This window comes from Corythoichthys intestinalis, chromosome 14 (assembly GCF_030265065.1).
Source record: "Corythoichthys intestinalis isolate RoL2023-P3 chromosome 14, ASM3026506v1, whole genome shotgun sequence".
In the NCBI taxonomy this organism is placed as follows: Eukaryota; Metazoa; Chordata; class Actinopteri; order Syngnathiformes; family Syngnathidae; genus Corythoichthys; species Corythoichthys intestinalis.
Window position 1 is genome coordinate 44,034,679 of NC_080408.1, and position 6,704 is coordinate 44,041,382.

Consider the following 6,704-nt stretch of genomic DNA (forward strand, 5'->3'; position numbering starts at 1 on the left):
ATATGACTAAGACTATTTTTGTCCAAAAGACTAAGAGAAAAATTAACATAGCTGCAAAAAAACAACACTGCATCAAATGTTTTGATGGCAAAAGAAATTCAGGATCAGGTAAAAAAAAAAAATCTAAATTTTACTGTTCACATTTCATGACAAAATCAGATACTTGTCGAATTTGGGCAAACAAACAAAAAATAACTATTGTATTAATCTAACCACAAAGTTTGTCGTTGCTGTCATCTTGACCACCCTTTGTGGTACTGATTAATTGACATGCACCCCACGTCACTTAAAACCCTGCCAGTGAGAAGCCAACCTATTCAAATGCAAGCCATCCCACCAAAGCTAATGAGAACGGAAACTGCTCTTTTGGGGTCAAAGGCCCCGTTTTTACCCGGAGCGGCACGATGTTGCAGTTCAAAACCAGGGGGCAAAAATAACACCCTCATGAATGTCAACTTTTTTTCCTTTTTTTTGTGAATACAGAGACTAGCGTTTGTTCATACAGTTTCACACAAGGTTGCCTCATGACCAGAACCTGATGGCATCAAACAAGAGGGCTGTTTATTTCCAATACAATCTTACCGCTATAGCGACTATTTTTAAGCCATCGTTTATGGGGTTTTACACTATAGGGGCGTTGCCCTATATTCACCTTACAACCTTTCTGGACAGACAACCACTTTATTTAAGGTGTTATTTATCTATTTTGAACTTTTGCAAATTCAAATTAGGAATTTATAGTTGTGTGCTTCCAATTAAAGTCTCATTAAAAGCCAAGAGACTATTAAACAGAAATACACTCTGGTTATTGCTCCCAATAACACTCCCAAGTTTGATTTTGTTTTTTTTCCCCCCATAGTATTTCATTACCTGCCGTTGACGATGTTCGACGTTCACTTAATCTAAACTGGGAACACTGGCTGCAAGTGCTCATGTTTCAGTGCGATTGACAACGCTAGACGTCCAATATACTGGACTGTCTCAGAAAATTAGAATACACAATATTCTAATTTTCTGAGACAGTCCTGTATATTGTTCTATGTAAAGGACGTCAGCCAAGGTCGGCCCCCCACATTTTTACCACGCCAAATCTGGTCCCCTTTGCAAAAAGTTTGGACACACCTGCTTTAAATGGTGGATTAATGTACAGGACTGTCTCAGAAAATTAGAATATTGTGTATTCTAATTTTCTGAGACAGTCCAGTATTTTGACTGAGAGGGCTCACAGCGATCATTCGCAGCCATCCTCTCAAAGTCATAATGGATTATACGTCTAGCGTTGCCAATCGCACTGAAACATGAGCATTCACAGCCAGTGTCAAAATGTCAAAATCCAAGTCTAATTGGATTATAAATCTAGCGTCGTCAATGGCAGCCAATGAGTTAAATGATGGCGTAAGCTTGACAATATATGCTTCTGTGCATTGCAAACTCTGTTGTTGTTTGTTAAACATTTTGACATTTAAATATAGAACAACTTGACACAGCTTTCAAAAAATATATTTACGGTACTTTCTAGTGTAAAATGATAATTTTTTGCGGCAGTTATCACAAATAATTAAGATATGAAAATTAGTAATTGTGTAGCCCTTTCAAATGGCATACATTACTCACAAAAGTTTGGCAGATTTGTTTTTGGGTAAAATTCAATTCAATTTAAGCATTTTTTTTAGTTATGTTTTTAGTTATAGAAAATGAGCGTAGATATTGAGAGCAGGTATTCTGCAGTACGCTTCTGAAGACCACAGCTCACATGCAGAATAATTAAATACTGACATCAGCCACTACCACACCCTTTAACAACACGTTTTACTCCATTAGAATTACTACGAGTAAAACTAGTGGAATGAAAATGATGTGTGGTACAGTTTAGTTGTACCTCTACATAGGAATTTAATTCGTTCCAGGACCGGGTTTGTAAATTGAAATGGTCGTATGTCGAGCGGGATTTTCCCATAAGAATACATTATATCTCATTCAATTCGTTCCACAGCCCAAAAACCTACACTAAAACCTTAAAAAAATACTGCAGGTACAATTATAAATAGCAAATCAAACAAATCATAAATACAAATCTGAATAATTATAATAATAATGTAACAAATCGTGTTCCAATGTGATGGTTGTGTTTTGCATGCTGTTACTCACCGTGTGACTGACTAGAGAGTGAGCGAGGTGTGAAAGAGTGGAAAGTTTTTACTTTCTCTTCCGATGTTTTTTTTTTTTTTTTTTTTGGCCGTCAGTAGACGTGTTGTGCCGCAAAAGTTCTGAAATAAATGATTAAAAACCTGACGAAAATGGCGACTTCCTTGCCGATGTTACAATAATAATAGCAAATTGGAAATTAAAAAGCGTTTTTATTGTCACCTTAACTTATAAAGACTGGCGAACGGAGGTCAGAGGAGACTGGCCATAATGTCGAGCCAGTTCACTCACAAGACGCTCATTTTTTTCCTCGATCATTTCCTTCTTAATTTCAATTTCAAGTCTTTTCCCCTTTTTTTACCACCTGCACTAACCTTCTTGGGACCCATGTTGATTTCTCTCAAAAGAAAATCCGCCATGTGTCCGTCTTGCGGGAAAACACTGAAATTGTGACGTCATAAATCGTTGAGCATGTCGTCATATCTCGAGACAAATGACGAGTCAAATTTGATGTCGGATGTCAAAAGGATTCTATGGCGAGGTATTTAACTTTTGCATTTAATGTTCAAAAACTTTCATAAACTTTTATTTTGCTACAATTGTTATTAGCCAACTAGAGTATATTTAAAATTTTATTCTTGCAAATGATTTTTTCCCCCATATATTTTCACTTAGTATTTTAAAATTACAATGTTTCCATGTCATTAGTACCGAGACTAATGATTATTTTAGTGATCGATTCATCCATTTTTAGTAGAATCAGATTTTTTTAAAGTGTTGATTTAAATGATTGTACTTTTCCAAAGTAAAAGTAGATATTTGCAAATGTTTTATTAATATATGGCGGAAAACACAGACAAGGCTAAAAAAAGCAGTTTCTGCTCTTGCACCCTCTTTAAAATAAACTGCTGTAAAAGAACTGTTGTGTTTGATAGAACAATATGTCTACAGGTATATGCTGCCATTGCAGATTCATGGCACATTAAGTCCCCGAACTATTTTTAATTTGTCCATTTTACCCTGGAAACCCTGCTTACAGACGTTGCACAACCGCTTTTGTTTCAACCTAGCCATAAAAAGAATATTTATTTTTCGAAATGTCTGCCATTTTTGGCTTAGAATCATTAATTGATGTCTAATATTTAGTTTAAAAGAAAAAAAATTTGCGTCCGTAAAAAAGTCACTGATATCTACCTCATAACTATCGCTTAATTGTATTTTTTTATTACTGTCACATTTTCCCCAATATTTTAGATGATAAATAATCAATCCAAACAAAGAAAAATTGAAAAAAAAAAAATGTTTAAAAGGGTAAATATATGAAAAAGAAAATCTCGACCACTCCTTGATGTCTGCGATTTCTGCATCGCGACCCTTGTTATATTACCATGTTTCACCCGTAAACCCCCCCCCCCCAAAATCCGGCTGTGGCCATTCACAGCTGTGTCTTAAAACTCAGTGATATATGCTACATGGAGTTTTTAGATCGATAAGAGGCAAGTACGCGAAAATATCTCGTTAACTTCTTTGCGTCTTTAATTGTGCTCTCACGTGCTTTTTAAAAATGCCCTCCTGTTCCAAATGTTCCTTCCCCCAGAAAATTGAGATTTTAAGCTTTTCAATGATGTATCACACATGCATATCAGACAATTTTGAAATTTGGCCAAATTGGGGGTCTCAGAGCGGAACTTGAAGTCACCTGAGTGTTTTCTGCCAACTGGTTCCACAAAAAGTTCACCAGTTTGCAGTTCGAAGAGGACTACAGAAACTGAGTCAGGGAACAAAGGTCACAGCGCTTAGAAATACTGCTTTGAATTTGGCTGCTTATGCGGAACTCTGCTTCCTGAGCTCTCAAGTTTGATGATTTTTTTCCATTGGTCATTTTATTAATTAACCATTAGCAAACTCCGCCCACCAAACTGCCGTTGACCAATCATATGTCCTAGCAACCGTTGTTAAGTGAGTATGATCAGTCAAGCTCGACACATGCAGCCATTGATTGATTCATTTGGCAGCAAATGATCGATGTCACCCCTCCGCTCTCAAAATAGATTGGACGTCTGTCACCGTCAATGGCAGAGAATGAGTTAAAGGGGACTCAATTATTTTAGAGCATGGTATTTGATACAATTCGATTATATTGAAGTAAAAATGAGTCCATGTTCAACTGTTAATGGACTAAACCTTCCTAAAATACACAAGCAGTGAAGGCCCCAAAACAAGCCTCGAGTCCCCATCACTCACCTGTTGATTACGCCTTTAAAAGTAACATTTCTAAACTCGCCTTGACGAGGTTAGCTTGAATTGTGAGAGGTGTTGTTGCATAAGACGACAACGACAGCTTGCCTCGAGAATCAACTTGTTGAAATGTTAAGACAAGACCGTCGGGACGTGTCTTACCTGGCCGAGATGGTGAATGGAAGTCGGGTCTTTCCGTGTCTCCTTGCACCGGCTCGAGTCGTTTCCGTCAACACACACTGGGAGGAGACCTTTCTTTCTTCCCCTCGGCTCTGGAGCACTATGTAACAACTACTGAAGTGGACACGAAACGTGTTGACAACACACAGTAGACAGCAAAGGACATGAAGCACACACAGTCCGTCCACTTTAAAGCTGGAAGTCGCGTCGCTTTCACTTTCCGGTGACGTTTGCGGTTATTATTCAACTATCTTTGACTTTTCCGACCCTTTTATTTAACGCTAAGCAGTGCGACTCCCCGTTTCGGCTCCTTTTCCTTCTCCGACAGGGCGCTTCGAGACGACAACACCCGAATTTTGACGGGAGGAGAGAGGCGGTACAAGCGACACTCCGCCGGAAGTTCGGTGCAATCAAGTTAGCACTAAGCGAAGGTAAAGCTGCCTGGTAGATTTTCAAAATAAGATGCGAAATATAACATGCAACCACCACGACAAACATACTTGAAATTGTTATACCACCCCCAGCAAAAAGTATAGAATCGCCAATCTTGGACGAGCACTCACTCAGACATTTTATCATGTAGAACAAACTCGGATAAAAGCTTGAAAAAAAAAAAAAAAAAAAAAAAAAAGTTCAAAAATATAACTCTTTCGCATTCAGAAACACTAAAAGAAACGAATAAAAAACATTGTGGTGGTCAGTAAAGCGCAGAAAAATATATATGGAATCACTCCATTCTGAGGGGGAAAAAAATGGAATCATGAGAAACAAAGACATAACAATCAAAACTCAAATCTCTAGTATTTAGTAGCACCATCTCTAGCTTTTATGACAGCTTGCAGTCTCTGAGTATTCTTCATCAATTTGGTGCCAACTCTTTTTGATTGCAGGTGCCAGATCATCCTTGCAGGTTGGAGCCTTGCTGTGGACCTTTTTTTTTTTTTCCCAATTTCCACCACAGGTTATAAATAGGGGTCGAGATCTGGGCTATTTGCTGGCCATGACATTGACTGGATGAGTCTTTCTCCAAAGAATGCTTTAACAGTTTTAGCTCTGTGGCAAGATACATTGTCATCTTGGAAAATGACATATTTTCAATTGAAGGGATAAGAAAGCTGTCTAAAATTTCAATGTAAACTTGTGCATTTATTGAAGATTTAACCACAACCATCTCCCCAGTGCCTTTGCCTGACATGCAGCCCATATCATCAAGGAGTGAGGGAATCTTGATGTCTTCTGCAGGCAGTCATCTTTGTAAATCTCACTGGAACAGCAACAAACTAAAGTTCCAGCATAATCACCACGTCAAGAGTCAAGAATCTGCTTTGGACAAGGTGTCAAGAGTCAAGAATCTGCATACTAAAGATGTGTTTTAATTGTTATTTCTTTGTTTCTCATGATTCCATATTTTTTTCCCCCTGAGAATGGAGTGATCCCATATATATATTTCCCTGCACTTGCGCCATAAAATTAACATTTACTGACCACCACAATGTTTTTTTTATTCATTTCTTTTAATGTTTTTGAATGCTAGAGTTGCACTTTTGAACTAATTCATTATTTTTTCAAGCATTTTATCGGAGTTTGTTCTACATGATAAAATGTCTGAGTGAGTGCTCGTCCGAGACTGGCGATTCCATACTTTTTGCTAGGAGTTGTACATGATAAAATGTCTGAGTGAGTGCTCGTCCAAGACGGGTGATTCCATACTTTATGCTAGGGGTCGTAGTTCAGAATCAATCAAGGGCGCAGGTTTTGTCTCAATATTGATAGGGAAGATATATCATTATAACCTGCATGTACTTTTTGCTGGGGATGGGACATCAATAATACTAGATTCGGTGAATGGGGGTCAGGGCTACATTTCTCACCAATATGAACCTAATTAACTGAAAGGCTAAATGATTCATGCAAAATAAATCAATATTGACCAACTTTCACACTGCAAATTTATAACGTCTTAATCTGATAATTTTTTAGTTGAATAATTTTCTCCATCTAGTTTTGAGTGTTAAAGGAGAGTTAATTAATGCGTCACATTCTTCCACTTACTTTAATATTACTGCAGTATTTGTTCTTATTAAGCCCATACATCTAAAAGTTGGAGAAGGGGTTAAACCTTGGTTCACTACATTTCTTAT

At 37.6% G+C, this 6,704-nt stretch overlaps 1 protein-coding gene across 1 annotated transcript in view; it reads right to left on the reverse strand.

Moving 5' to 3' along the window:
* The window catches only part of LOC130930480 (guanine nucleotide-binding protein G(I)/G(S)/G(O) subunit gamma-12-like), a 92,025-nt gene extending 87,053 nt beyond the window's left edge, over positions 1 to 4,972 (reverse strand). The window contains exon 1 of the mRNA XM_057858457.1: positions 4,546 to 4,972. The gene's annotated coding sequence lies outside the window, so the exon portion shown is untranslated. The remainder of the gene's footprint in view (positions 1 to 4,545) is intronic.
* Between the last annotated feature and the right edge of the window lie 1,732 nt (positions 4,973 to 6,704).